Below are 15,758 nucleotides of genomic sequence, written 5' to 3'. Positions count from 1 at the left end.
ACCAGCAGTTGCATCAACATTTGGTTGACTCAGATTTGACCTCTCCCCAAGAATTGGGAAAGAGGGCAGATAAATGGGTAAGAACCAGAGTTAAGCAAAAGAACCAGAATCAGAACCAGGGTGGTGACCAGAAGAAAACAGACCAGAAGGGTGGGGAGCAGAAAACTAAAGACCAGAAGTCTTCAACAGGGCCCCAAACTGAGACAGAGGGTGGGTCCCAAACTTCCAAGAAGAAGAAGAAAGAAGGTCAGAAGAAACCCTGGTGTAAAACTTGTAAAAACACCTCTCACTGGACAAGTGAGTGTAAAAAGGGTGGAGCCCCCAGCACTGCAGCCCCTAAGGCACCTGCACCCACTAGTACAGTTAGCAGTGTTGGTCCTCAAGCCAAGGGTTTAGTGGGAATCACTTTGGGAACTGGAGGAGATTCTGACCTAGTCAGAACTCTTACACAGGCTGTTCTGGTTTGTGAAGGGGACCTAGATTTGGTCCCTGACATAAGTCCCAGTAATCTGGGCAAATACAGACAGACACCTTTGATTAACAACAAAGTGGCTCAAGCTTACAGGGACACATGTGCCAGTGTCACTATGGTGACACCTAACTTTGTGGACCCTGGACAATACATGCCAGGCGATGATTACCTGGTGACCAATGCCAGCAATGTCACTACTACACATAGTGTGGCACTTGTTAACTTTTCCTGGGGAGGGGTAACTGGCCTAAAGAAAGTTGTGGTTAGTGCTGATCTCCCAGTAGAATGTTTGTTGGGCAATGACCTGGAGAACTCTCTATGGTCAGAAGTTGAGTACAGGACTCATGCAGAGATGTTAGGGATATCATCACATGTCCTTGCTGTGACCAGGTCACAGGCCAAAAAGTGCCTCTCTGAACCTCAGGTCTTGGATCCTGGAACAATGGACCAAGTACCTCCCAAGAAGAAGAACAGGAGGGTTAAGGCTGCGCCTTCCCAACTGCCTACAAGTGAGGATCAGGCTTCACAGGAAACTGATCTTGAGACCCCTGAAGGAACTGTCCCTGAAGAACTTGAACCTGATCAGGTTGAGTTTCTGGGGACAGGGGGACCTTCTAGGGCAGACTTGGGGCAGGCTCAGTTAACCTGTCCTTCTCTTGAACCCCTCAGACAGCAGGCTGCTGCTGAGGCTGCTGGGAATGCTCAAGGTGCCCATAAAGTATATTGGGACGATGGACTCCTTTATTCAGAGGCTAGAGACCCCAAGCCTGGTGCTACCAGGAGGTTGGTTATACCTCTGCAATTTAGGGGCTTCCTACTCACCTTGGCCCATGATATTCCTTTAGCAGGACACCTAGGCCAGAACAAGACTTGGGACAGGCTTGTCCCTCACTTTCACTGGCCTCACATGTCTGAAGACACCAAGGAGTTTTGTCGCTCCTGTGAAACCTGCCAAGCCAGTGGTAAAGCAGGTGGAACAACAAAGGCCCCCCTGATACCACTACCTGTGGTGGGGGTTCCCTTTGAGAGAGTGGGGATTGATATTGTTGGTCCAATGGATCCCCCTACAGCATCTGGGCACAGATTCATACTGGTGGTAGTGGATCATGCCACCAGGTACCCAGAGGCAATTCCCCTTAGGACCACAACAGCTCCTGTTGTGGCCAGGGCCTTACTTGGAGTTTTCTCCAGAGTGGGGTTTCCTAAGGAGGTAATATCAGATAGAGGTACCAACTTCATGTCTGGATATTTGACAGCTATGTGGAAGGAATGTGGTGTAAACTACAAGTTCACCACTCCTTATCACCCACAATGCAATGGGCTTGTTGAGAGATTTAACAAGACCCTAAAGGGCATGATTAAAGGATTACCTGAAAAGCTCAGGCGAAGATGGGACATCCTTCTGCCCTGCCTTTTGTTCCCTTACAGAGAGGTCCCTCAAAAGGGGGTTGGCTTCAGCCCCTTTGAATTGTTGTTTGGGCACCCTGTAAGAGGACCCCTGTGTCTTGTGAAGGAAGGATGGGAGTTACCTCTCAAAAAGCCTAAGCAGGACATAGTGGACTATGTACTTGGTCTCCGCTCCAGGATGGCAGAGTACATGGAAAAGGCATCCAAAAACCTTGAGGCTAGCCAAGAATTACAGAAAGCTTGGCATGACCAAAAGGCTGTCCTTGTTGAGTTTCAGCCTGGACAGAAGGTATGGGTGTTGGAGCCAGTGGCCCCAGCAGCACTCCAAGACAAATGGTCTGGACCCCATACAATTCTGGAAAAGAAGGGAGAGGTTACCTACTTGGTGGACCTAGGAACTCCCAGGAGCCCCCACAGGGTGCTCCATGTGAACAGATTGAAGGCATATGTCAGCAGGGCAGACATGGGCTTGCTCATGGCTACAGATGAGGGACAGGAGGAAGAGAGTGACCCTCTCCCAGACCTGCTCACTCAGAACCCTGAGGATGGCTCAGTTGATGGTGTGGCCTTAGGTGGCAGCCTCACTGAACATCAGCAACATGACTGCAGACGAGTTCTACAGGCATACGGGCATATGTTCTCATTGACACCCAGTCAGACTAACTGGTGTACACATGTGGTGGACACTGGTGACAGTCTTCCTGTAAAGAGCAAAATTTACAGGCAACCTGACCACGTCAGGGACTGTATAAAGACTGAGGTGCAAAAGATGCTGGAATTAGGTGTCATTGAGCCTTCAGAGAGCCCCTGGGCTAGCCCAGTGGTTCTGGTCCCCAAACCTCACACCAAAGATGGCAAGAGAGAGATGAGGTTCTGTGTGGATTACAGAGGACTCAATGCTGTCACCAGGACAGATGCACACCCTATTCCAAGGGCAGATGAGCTCATTGACAAGTTGGCTTCTGCCAAATATTTGAGCACATTTGACTTGACAGCTGGCTACTGGCAAATCAGGTTAGCTGAGGAGTCTAAAGCCAAGACAGCATTTTCGACCCCTAGTGGGCATTATCAGTTTGTGGTGATGCCCTTTGGTTTGAAAAATGCACCTGCCACCTTCCAAAGGTTGGTGAACCAAGTCCTCACTGGGTTGGATGACTTTTGTGCAGCTTATCTGGACGATATTGCTGTCTTTAGCTCCACCTGGGAGGATCACCTGATCCACCTGAAGGAAGTGCTAGAGGCTCTGCAGAAGGCAGGCCTCACTATCAAGGCAACAAAGTGCCAGATAGGGCAGAGCAAGGTTGTATACCTGGGCCACCTTGTAGGTGGAGGCCAAGTTCAACCACTGGAGAGTAAGATCCAGACCATCAAGGACTGGTCCCCTCCAACTACCCAGACTCAGGTCAGAGCTTTCTTGGGCCTGACTGGGTACTACAGGAAGTTTGTTAAGAACTATGGGTCCATTGTGACTCCTCTTAATGATCTGACATCCAAGAAGATGCCCAAAAAGGTTCAGTGGACAGAAATCTGTCAAAAGGCATTTGATGACCTGAAGAAGGCCATGTGCTCTGCACCTATCCTGAAGAGTCCTGACTACTCAAGAGAGTTCATTGTCCAAACAGATGCTTCTGAGTTGGGAGTGGGAGCAGTGCTTTCACAGCTTAATGTAGATGGCCAGGACCAGCCCATTGCTTACATTAGCAGAAGGCTGACCCCCAGAGAGAAACGTTGGTCAGCTATAGAGAGGGAGGCCTTTGCTGTGGTGTGGGCCCTGAAGAAGTTGAGACCATACTTATTTGGCACTCACTTCAAGATTCAGACCGACCATAAGCCCCTCCTATGGCTTAATCAGATGAAGGGTGAAAACCCCAAACTACTCAGGTGGTCCATTTCCCTACAGGGGATGGACTTTACAGTGGAGCACCGCCCAGGGACTGACCATGGCAACGCAGATGGTCTCTCCAGGTACTTCCACTTAGAACATGAAGACACAACTGGTCAAGGTTAGTCTAATGTCCCTGCGTTTGGGGGGGGGGTTATGTAGGAGAGTAGGGTCTGCTATCCTATGGTCACCCCAAATTTTTGCTTTTTGCTTCACTGGTTTCTGACTTAATGTGGCTGTGGGCCTGCTAATCAGACCCACAGCCTGCTGTTCTCTCTCTAAATTGATGCCAATGCACTTTAGGTGCATTACGAATTGGAACTGGTTCACCTTATGAGCCCCTGTAATAGTGCACCCTAGGTGCCCAGGGCATAGGTGTATCCAAGGCCTACCAGGGGCTGCAGCACGTATTGTGCCACCCCTGGCCTGGCCTCCATCTTTGACACAACTGGCTGATCACTCAGCTGGGGTAAGTCGGTGTAACCACCTCTTACTTAGGTACAGTATGTCTGTGCCTAACCCTAAACTGGACACATATGTTCCTATCAGCCACTCCTATAGAAGGCCTCATCAATCCTGGAGGCAGAGTGCTTGGAAATATGTGAGATGGTGCTCTGGCATGAGCTGAGCCTGTCTGCAGCTGTCGGGAACAACTCCCTAAGCTGTTCCGGGATATTGCCATACCATATACTCTTAAGTGCATTATAATCCTCGCGGTTAAATGCTATCTTTGGTTTGGCTTTATCAAAACATGTCGAGTAAGGTGTCATACGAATTGGAATACTATCCCCTCGCCAATTCTGGCGACGGGGATAGCATTCCACCCTTCTAGGGGGACACGACATGTGTGTAGCCTTAACCCCGGTTAAAGTTAAACAGAGCCTCAGCTTCACAAAATGGACGCTGCCACCACAGACACAAGTCTGGCCTCCTGCTGCTGACCGAAACTCGGCAGATGGTGGCCTGGACAAAGGGTTTCCTGCCTTGGGAGGTGCGAGCACCACCCCAGACAGGATTTTGTGTATTAGGTAGGACAGGGCTGAAAAGAATCAGACATGCCCGGGGCACACAAGGTGTCCCCGTGCATAGGCCAGTCCAAACCGGTTCTGGGGCCTTCCAGCCCCAGTCCTGGCGCGGAGCTGGACAAAGGAAAGGGGGTGTAACCGCCCCCCTTCCTGGTTCCTCCCAGAGGAGGGACCTAGTAGGTGATCCACCCCCAGTTTGGGAATAAGAGGGGGAGCAGTGCCATTGCACAGCAGATCATCCCGAAATCAACTTAAAACTAAGAAGAAGACTGGACTTCGACATTCTGCTGCACAGAAGACTGAAGAAGAATCTCCCTTGTGGCCAAGGAGTGACCACCCTGTGAACACAGGCACCAACCAGCGACCCGACGTCTGCTTTGCCGCCGCCTCCCGCCGGAGACCGAGCCCAGAGCCCGACAAGAACCAGACTCCCAGACCTCTCAGAGCCCGATCCACAGTCCCTGCGAAGAAGGGACCCGTGGAGGCACCGAGTGACGTGGGACCGGACCTCTTGGAAGACACTCAAAAAGCTGACTGCGCAGCTTCTGAGGCATCCTCGACGTTGTGCTTTGGGGATTGAGAACCCCCACCACCGAGCAGCCCTTGCACCGAAGATCAGCCCCCCAGCATCTCCACGATCTGCGTGGGGCCCTTTTGCACTGTGCCACTCGACGCGCCATCCCGGCCACTAGCCACGTGGTCAGCGGCCACCTTGGCGACGAACCCGAAGATTTAAACAGCAGGTCTGGTTGCTCCAGACCTACCCAAGCTCCTGTGAAAAGGAGCACCCGCTCTGACCTTGCTGGTCCGAGTGAACAGCATCTTTCAACTTCTGCGTGGCTTGCATTTGCCAAGGCCTGTTTGCTCCGATCAGGTCGCCGACACCGCCAACAGCGAGAAGCCTACGTGGAACAGCTCGTGACCGACTCCTGGACGTCCTCGACCCCGGGTATCCACGTGGCTGCAGAAAGAAGCTACCCGACAACGCCTGTCTGCACCCGACATCGCCTGGTTCCACTCTGGTTCCAGGGCAGTCACTGGCTAGTGACTTTGAACACTGTCCCCTCTGCTTTCAGGTCTTCAACTCTTCTGATCCACCCTTGGATCCACCGGAACTCTTCTCATCGAGTCGCCTGCAGCATCATCAGCTCCAAGCACCATCGACCAGCGTGACGAAACCCGACACATCTTCGACCCTGTGCACCCGCTTCCTGTGGGTGAGGTAACTCAGCTCCGCCGGTGCTCCTGCACTGGTACACATCCCAAGGGCCTGTGTTTTAAGTTTCAGCTCCGTAGGTCACTCGGAAGGTTCCTAACTTTCTAACTTTGTGCTTTTTACGCACCATAGACTTTGTATTGAGAAGTGCGTGCACTTTGAACACTGCACCCGAGTCCCGTGGGCCTTTCCCGACTTAGTTAACTCCAGTCTCGAATAGCTCCAGCGATTCCCAAGGCCCTAGGCCTCTTCACTTTCCTTTAGGTATCTCTTATACCACTTATTTAGTATATGGTTTAGGTGGCCCCTAGGGCTCATCCATATTGTGCAACTTTTGTGTATTTTAAACTGTCTTGTGATTTTACGCTTGTGCTTCTGTGCTCATAAAGAGTCCAGGGGATTTTAATAGTTAATAAATCAATATATATTTTCAATATATATCTGTGTGGTGTCCCTTTCATTTGGTATTCAAGGGGGTTGTGTATGGTATAACAGCTGGCTTCACATGCCTTTCAGAGTTTAGCCTAAGACTGCTTTGTCCACGTTACCACTAGGATAACTGGTCTACAAGGTTGAATTACAACCATCATCATAAGGGTTGCTTGGCATGGTACAAAGTGATCACTAGAATTAGTGAGCATTATATACCAGGCCAACTTCTCACAGGACAGTTTAAGGGAATGATGTCTGGATTCTACAACCTTGTAGTCCATCACCTCTACTTCCAGCCTCAGGACCACCTGACAGGCTAACCTGCAGGTGGCGTATGATGAGGAGGGCTATGCAGAACTCCTGGAAGGCCTTTACCGGGGAGTTCGGGTGGCCCATATCAAGCTCATTTTTTAAAATATTCTTCAAGGCTGGCATTGGACCCCAGTGTGACTTCAGGCTGTGGACTGCTTCCTCACTCTGCTTGCTGAAGGTGTGATTATAACGCTGTGATATTGTTCATATCTTACTGGATTGCCTGCCATCTTCCCCTTCTGGACAGTAGTGGGATCAACACTCCGGGAATCTATAGATCTGCCCTCACCACTCCAGGATACCCTAATTGTCCTTCATAACCTAGAGGACCTTTCCCAACTAACTCGCCTTGCCTGCTGCCTACTAGTCACCACCCTCCTGGCTGCCAAGATCTGTATACTGCGATATTGGCACTCCTCACAAGTGCAGTCCCCTAAGGATTGGCCACAACTACGTATAAGGCTACTTTCTATGACAATATAAATCACAATTTAATGGACAAGGCAGAGCCTTTCCTTCTCATAGGATCTTCTTTTTACAGTACGCTCTGACTGACGACTCGCCCTGACCTTGACCCTGACTCTTGACTTCGCCACACCACCGGCCGCAAGCCTTTTGTTGCATCCATCCTCTCCTCCCCCTCTCTATTGCACATAAACTTGGGCTCCACCTGACCTGCCAGCCATCCCTCCCTCTGATGCTTCCCCCCCTTCTTTCATGTTTTTCATCTTCCCTTCCTTTTCCTTTTTCTGCCCCTCTTCCTGTCGTCTCCTTTTTTTGCTCTTTCTGTAGTAACTTCCTCTAACTCACCTTTTTCATACGTTTGTAATATTTGGCAACATTGCACGTATCACACTCAACATTTGTATTTTAGTATGGATCTATGTTGGACTTGCATGACCCTGTATCTGTTGTTGTTTCTTAGTTAATATTCATGGCAATAAAAATATTTGCTACAAAAAACTTTATTAAGGAATTCCCCATGTTAACCAATGGGAGGAGTAGGCCTCACAATAGTGAAACATAAATGTTAGGTGTTTTTCACTATCAGGACATGCAAAACGTGATTTATTGTATTGTTTTAATATTTTTATTTTATTGGCATCATATTAGGATATTATTTGCATAAATTCATAACATAAATCACAACGAATAGTAATAGCCATCATCATTAAAGTGCATTCAATACATCAGAGTGGATAAATATAATCAGGATCAACATCTGGTACAGTTGATCGTCAAAAATTCAGCAAAAATAGTTACGATACACAATAAATAATCATTCTTACTATACCCCATCCACCCTATATACAAATAATACATTTATTTGTCTAAATTGATCTATATCGCGGTAATAAGACCCCAAATTTTCTCATTCTTAACCATGGATCCTAATCCCCTAGTCTTAGCCAGAGCAGTTTCCAAGCCATGGGTTTCTTTAATATAGACCACCAAACACAAATATTTGGCAGTAGTGGTGAAATCCACTTCCGAGCAATAGCTAGTCCAGCTGCCCCCATCATTATTGAGAAAGACCGTGCGACAACTGGTTTATCAGCTTTGTAGCCTAACATCATTTCTGCATCCGCAAACAAAGGGCCCACATCGAGCTTACTAAAAAACACTTGACCAATCCTCTGCCAATAGGTCCCTTATTCTGAACATTCTATAAACATGTGAATTAGATTTGCAGCTTTAATCCCACATTTAGGGCACTTGGTCGATTTGGCGATCCTCTCTGGTGTATAATATAACATGCCAACTGTGCGAAATTGTTGTAGTCGTAAATTAACAGAATGGACAGAGTCACTTATGTTACCCAGAGCCTGAGTGATCATAACAGGTGTTATGACTGTATTCAACACTTGACTCCAACGTGTCGCTAATTTTACAGAACCACCTACCTTGAGACTGGCCAACTGTTTGTACAAATTGCCTATGAGAGATCTGGTTTTCTCCAAATATAAGAAATCCCAGATAGGAGATTTAGTAATCGCACTTGGATCCAAGTTCTTCCCCAGATAATTCCTTATCGGAAGATATTTAAATAAAGAGGCAATAGGTTTTTTCTATTGTAATTGTAAAGCATCAAATGATTTGATTCCGCTAACCGCGAACAGATCCCCTAGGCATAAGATCCCATGTTTAAACCACGATCTACAACTATGATCTTGAAATATTTAAGGAAACATTGGATTACCCCAGAGTGGAAGCCTGGTATGTTTTACCAACAAGTTGCTTCTGGCAGCCATCGCCCGCCATATGAAGACACTATCTCTGATTGTCTTGAACTTAACACGTTTAAAATAATTTAGGTCATTAACACTATATTAAAAAAATAAACTATCATCAACTAGAATCAATTTGTATAAAGAATTTTGCTGATCAACCCCGAGAAGGCTACGAAAGCACCCGGCAAACGCTGCCCAAAAGTATGTTCTGAAATCGGATAAGCCCAAGCCGCCTTGTTTATAAGGTGATTTAAGCAAATCAATGGCACGGGGAGCCTCCTTAAAGCCCCAAGCTAGTCCATCCACAGCCAGGAACTAGCAAGAGGCCAGTGGTTGCATTAGTGCACAGGATCTTCCTGTTGTCATTGGACAATAAAGTGCCCTTATCCACACATTTGAGGACTAGAAAAACCCAGGATAGGTTGAACCCTCTGTTCTGATGTCCAGGAATACTCAGAGACACAGAGAGGTTCCGTAGAAGTTTCCCAGCTTACAAGATGAGTGGTATGACAGGAGGGAAGACTAAGGCACTGTTAGTGCTTCTACCAGTTGTAGGTGTTCCATTTGAGTGGGTGGGAAAATACATATTTGGTCTCTGAAAGGGGCTCTGACATCCATTCAGTGTCTCTCTGTGAGCCCTCTTCCCCAAGCTCCTGAAGGAGTTCCAGCGATGATCAAATATACTCAATGATATCTTTCTAAAGCCATGTAATTAATCTGTGTCTATCTCCCATTGTGTGCATTCTGTGTAGAACCTCATGTGTGTGAGGCTCCATCCCATCTTTGTTTTATTGTTACTGAGTGCATGCATCATTCTCCAACATGCAGAAATTAAGTATTTCCCAGCCTTGGTTCATCTTATTTATTATTATTATTTATTTAGAAGTTTTATATAGCACTGTCCAGACCCGAGGGTATCGGAGTGCTTTACAACAGATTTAAAACAGAAATCACATAAAAAGGCACAGGTTAACATAAATGTTCGGAAGACCCAGTAGTGCTGTGCGTCATTGAGGTAGGGAGGTCCTGAGATAGCCTCCATGAGTGCACAATGTCTTGGGCTAAACCTCATTTCGGTGAGGAGGGAACGAGGAGGAGAGCGGGGAGAGGGAAAGAGGTAGGTAGTGGTGGAGCATTGTCAAGTGGCTGCAGAGTGCAGGAAGAGGTAGGTTGTGGTGGAACATTGTCAATGGGCTGCAGAGTGCAGGCTTGTGCGTTCCGGCTGCAGTTCTCAGTTTGGGAAGGCATGGTTGAGGTAGAGGTCTTTTAGGAGTCTTTTGAATTTTATAAAGGAAGGGATAGTTCTGATATCAGCTGGGATGGAGTTCCAGATTTTGGGTGCGTTTCCAGTGAAAGATCGTGCAGCGTTTTTTGTTAGGTGTTTTCATAGGGATGAGTAGCAGGGTGTTGGAGCTCCTGAGGTTTCTTGTCTGGCAGGCTTTCTTGAGTTTTGAGGCCAGGTATTCCGGTTTCCCTGTGCGCAAGGCCTTCTCTGTGAGGCAGGCAGTTCTAAAGCTGGCACGTATTTTGACTGGGAGTCATTATAGTTCTCTGAGTGCCGATGATAAGTGGTCATATTTCTTAACTCCGGTGACCATTCTGGCAGCTGCATTCAGAATGGTTTTGAGGGGAGCTAGGTGGGCTCGAGCTGTACCGGTGAGGACTGGGTTCTCATAGTTGAGTCTAGATAGCACCAGTGATTGGGTGGCTTGTTTGAGGTCCTTGGGCGGGATGAAGGGCTTAATTTTGTTGAGAAGCTTCAGATTGAGGAAGGCACTCTTCGCTGAGATCCTAATGTGTTTGGTCATGTTCATTTTAGGGTCTAAGGTGATATTTCCATTGAGAGCATCGATTGCTTTCCGCCACTGTACGATTTGAGGATTTTCTTATTTGTTGGAGATGAGGAGGATTTCGGTTTTGTCTTGATTGAGTTTAAGGTGGTTTGTTGATAGCCAGTGTTGAACTTCTCTAAGAGTGTTGTTGAGTCTTAGAATGTCATTAATGGAGGAGGTTTCCAAGCAGATCTGGGTGTCATCTGTACATAGGTGGAAAGGGATGTTGGCTTTTATGAGTAGGGTGGTGAGGGGTTCCATGTAAATGTTGAACAGTTGAGGGGAGAGCACTGAGCCTTGGGGGACACCTCTGCTGACTGAGTGTAGGTCAGACATAAAGGTTTTGATTTTTATCCTTTGGGAGCAGTTGTGTAAGAAGTAGGAGAACCATTGTAGGACCCCCTTGTCCGCACCCACTCTGTCTTGGAGAGCCTTTATGAGTAGATTGTGATCAACTGTGTCAAAAGCTGCCAATAGGTCCAGGAGGATCATCTGTCAATGTGTGAAAGTCTATAACTGCCCCTTCAATGTAAAAGTCACCTACTACCTGTGTTGGTAACTGGAGACTCCCATTGATTTAATTATTTGACTGTCAACGGGTCAGTCGTTGTGGGCAATCATTTAGTAGGAGAACCAATGTGTATGGGGCTGCTGAGTGTGTGTTCTGGGGGCGGTGTCCAAGTACCAGGGACTCCATTTGTACTAGAATTTGTAGCCGATAAGGGTGATTGGTGCTCGGAAAGAGGAAGCCTTAAAGTTTTCTATTATGTACTTATTCACCGGCTAGGGCTGTCTCAGCCAAGTGGTGTCCCACCATCTAGTAGGTTTCCCACTGTACCTAAGCAAGGAAGAAATACCCACAAAAGTCAGATACACCCATGTATCCCTTACTAGGTAGTAGTTGTAATTTAGCTTGGCTGATTCACCGTCATTGACTACCACAAATGAGATCAATTAGAATAGATTACATAAGCTTACTATACGGCAACGGTATAAGCAGTGCACGGTTAGTGCAATAGTGGAATTGGCGGTGGAGCATGACCATGTTAGCAATCGCTATTTTACCATGGACCGCAAGTGATAGTGAAGTTCAGGAGACAACCTGTGCTTTTAACAATTCAGCACTCTGCACAGGCTCCTGTCTAACAAGTCACTACTGTAGTGGTAAATGTACAATCAATCAATCAATCAGGTGAATTGTAAGCGTGCTACTCACCCGTGAGGGTCTAAAGGTTCTGGCGGGGGAGAGCAGCTCCTTTCAGTCGAAGAGCCAGGTCGTGAGCATCTTTCTGAAGGAGGGGGCACATCTGTTGTCGCTCAGCAGCTCCTTGCAGGTCCTGGCTGTGATGAAGGAGAAGGTTCTTCCACCTGTTCTGCTCTGCGGATGCGTGTGGTTTTGCCGAGGGCGAGCTCAGCGGATCAGAGGGTTCTCTTGGGTAAGTTTAAGGAGATTCTCTCTTTGAGGTATTGGGATCCAGTGTTGTGGAGGCATTTGTAGGAGTGGATGAGTATCTTGATAGTAACTTTCTTCTCAGTGGGGAGCTAGTGGAGGTTCCACAGGTGTTGCTTGATGTGTTTGTGCTGAGTGATGCAAAGACGAGTCTGGCTGCGGTGTTCTGTATGGTCTGGAGCTTGTGGAGCAGAGACTTGCTGATCCTGGTGTAGTCCAGTCTGCTGGTTATGAGTGTGTGGATGACGTCCTTCATTGATTCAGTGTGGATCCATTTGAAGGTCTTTCTGAGGATGCGGTGGGTGTTGAAACAGCTGGAGGTGACGGCATTGACCTGTCGGGTGATTGAGAGGGAGGAGTAGAGTATGATGCTGAGGTTTCAGGCGCAGTCCCTGAGGGTAGAAGGGCTGCAAAGGGTGGTAGGCCAACATGTGTTGTCCCATGCAGAGGGGGAGAGTCCGAGGATGAGGACCGTAGTCTTCTCTGAGTTGAGCTTCAGGCAGCTGCTGCTCATCCAGGATGCAACGTCCATCATTCCTTCCTGAAAGTTGAGTCTGGTGATGATAGGGTCCTTGGTGATGGAGAGGATGAGCTGGGTATAGTTGGCATAGGATATTATGTTGAGTCCATGCTGTCTGACGTTTGCAGTGAGTGGGGCCATGTAGATTTTGGAAAGCGTGTAGCTGAGCGATGATCCTTAGGGACGCCGCTGTTGATTTCCATGGGTTCGGAGAGGAAGGGTGGCAGTGCGATTCTTTGGGTTCTGCCTGTGAGAAACGAGCGGATCCAGACGAGGATGGTTCCTTGTATGCCAGTGCTGTGGAGTCTGGTGGTGAGTGTAGGGTGGAATATGGTGTCCAATGCTGCAGTGAGGTCAAGTAGGATCAGGGCCACGGAGTGTCCTTGGTCGAGGAGGGTACAGATGTCATCTGTGGTGGTGAGTGGAGTGGTCTCAGTGCTGTGGTTGCAGTGGAATCCAGATTGAAAGGGGTCTAGGATGGAATTTTCTTTGATGAATTTGGTTATTTGTACATTGACAGTCTTCTCTGTGACTTTGGCCGTGCAGGTGATGAGGGAAATGGGTCGGTAGTTTTTGAGGTCTGTGGGGTCAGCGAAAGACTTCTTGAGCAGAGGTCTGACTTCTGCGCATTTCCACTCATCGTGAAAGGTGCCGGTCTTGAAGGTGGTGTTGATGGTGCATCGTGGTTTGAGAGCGATGGCGGCAGCAGCTCTGTGGAAGATGTGCGCCAGGCAGGGGTCAATGGGGGCTCCTGAGTGGTTGCCTTTCCTGGCCACAGTGGTGTCTTTGGTGGTGACTAGGGTCCAAGAGGAGATGGCGGGCTGGCTGGCGTTGTTGGAGAAGAAAGTGTTTCGGAGTTGGGTGTCTGGTCGTTGAAGTTGTTGTAGAGGCCCTTGATTTACCGATGGAGGTAGGATCTGAGCTTGTTGCAGAGGTCCTGGGATGGGGTGATGTCCGTGGTTTCGCTAGGCGGCTTTGTGAATTCCTGGATGATGCTGAAGAATTCCTTGGAGTTCCTGGAGTTGGCGAGGATCTTTGTTTTGGAGGAAGGTCATCTTTGGTGGATCTGATGCATTGGTAGTATTCCGTCATGGCATTTATGAAGGTGGTCCTATCTTCTGACGTTTTACTGTTTCTCCAGTTCTTCTCGAGAAGTCTGCAGGTGCATCTGGATTCTTGGAGGTTGTCGGTGAACCAGGTGGCCTTCCTGGGGTGCTTTCTGTTGGAGTTACATAGGGGTGCAAGCTCGTCTGCGCAGTTGGAGATCCACCTGTGAAGTTCTTTGGTTGCAAGGTTGGTGTTGGCCGAGGTGGTGAGAGCGTTGCGGTTGACGGTGGAGTTGAGCTGCTCCTCCGTGACTTTGTTCCAGTTCCTTTGTGGAAGGCACTGTGTAGGATTGGATGGTGTGGGTTTGTTGACGTGGAAGTGTACGCTGTGGTGGCCCATCCATGGGGATTGTGTGGTGTGGCTGAAATAGATGATGTTACCTCCTGCGATGATGGGGTCGAGAGTGTGTCCTGCTTTGTGTGTGTGTGTGGTGATGAGCTGTTTTAGTCCGATGTTGTCCAGGTTGTCCAGGAGGGTGGTGGAGTTGGGTTCGCTGAGGTTCTTGATCCCTAAATAACGTAAGGTGTAGTGTGCTCACTGTAGCAGGTGCACTCCCAGCAGTATCCTTTTCTCCATTGCTGTTTACAAGAGTGGAGACACCAATACCATGCAGGCCAGATATTTTATAAAACTTGTCTATGCCTGTCAGTTATGGTGCTGAGGTTGGCTGCTATGTCTTGGATATTCTGGAGCACGTTATGCGCATATCATGATAGAGCATGAATTGCCAGGTCGTCCCTACGTTCTAAGATGGATAGCCAATCCTTCAATGACCAGAGAAAATCACAGAGGAGAAAGTGGGCACCTCTGTCTTGTGCCACTGGCCACAGCATACCCACCCGAGATATCTCTCCCAGTCTTTGCCCTGGCACTAGGTCTAGGCAATCAGTTGTTCCCTGAGGCTGAAGGCGCAGAGGAAGCCCATAAGATATATCCAACTCAATGTATGGAATGCTTGTATCGAGAGGAATGCTGGGAAAATTTGATCAGTTAGTAGGGGCCTCGTCTAAGAGTTGGTAAAGACATCAATGAATCAATCAATCAATCACGGCATTTGTAAAGCGCGCTACTCACCCGGGAGGGTCTCAAGGCGCTGGGGGAGAGGGGTATGTTACTGCTCAAACAGCCAGCTCTTGAGCTGCTTCCTGAAGGATAGATGGTCTTGGGTTCGCCGAAGGTGGGTGGGGAGGGAGTTCCAAGTCTTCGCTGCCAGGTAGGAGAAGGATCTTCCTCCGGCGGTGGCTCTGCGGATGTGTGGTACAGTGACGAGGGCGTGGCTGGTCAATCGTAGCTGGCGGGTGGGCGTGTAGAAGGTCATGCGGTCGTTGAGGTACTTGGGGCCCAGGTCGTGGAGAGCCTTGTGTGCGTGGGTGAGGAGTCTGAACGTGATTCTCTTGCTGACGGGGAGCCAGTGCAGGTCTCTCAGGTGTCCGGTGATGTGGCTGTGTCGGGGGATGTGCAGGATGAGTCGTGCGGAGGCGTTCAGGATGCGTTGGAGTCTTTTTTGAAGTTTGGCTGTGGTTCCAGCGTAGAGGGTGTTCCCGTAGTCCAGTCGGCTGGTGACGAGTGCCTGGGTAACGATCATCCTGGTTTCAGTGGGGATTCATCTGAAGATCTTGCGGAGCATGCGCAGGGTGTTGAAGCACGAAGATGAGACGGAGTTGACTTGTCTGGGCATCGACAGGGAGGAGACCAGGATGAAGCCCAGGTTGCATGCGTGGTCCGTTGGGTTGGGAGCAGTGCCCAGGGCCGGGGGCCACCAGGAGTCATCCCAGGAGGAGGGTGATGATCGCAGGATGAGGACTTCCGTCTTGTCTGAGTTCAGTTTAAGGCGGCTGTTCTTCATCCAGTCTGCGACGTCTAATGTTAAGG

This window comes from Lissotriton vulgaris, chromosome 8, assembly GCF_964263255.1.
Source record: "Lissotriton vulgaris chromosome 8, aLisVul1.2, whole genome shotgun sequence".
NCBI lineage: Eukaryota > Metazoa > Chordata > Amphibia > Caudata > Salamandridae > Lissotriton > Lissotriton vulgaris.
The sequence above is the reverse complement of the archived record's forward strand: the minus strand, read 5'-3'. Positions refer to the sequence as shown.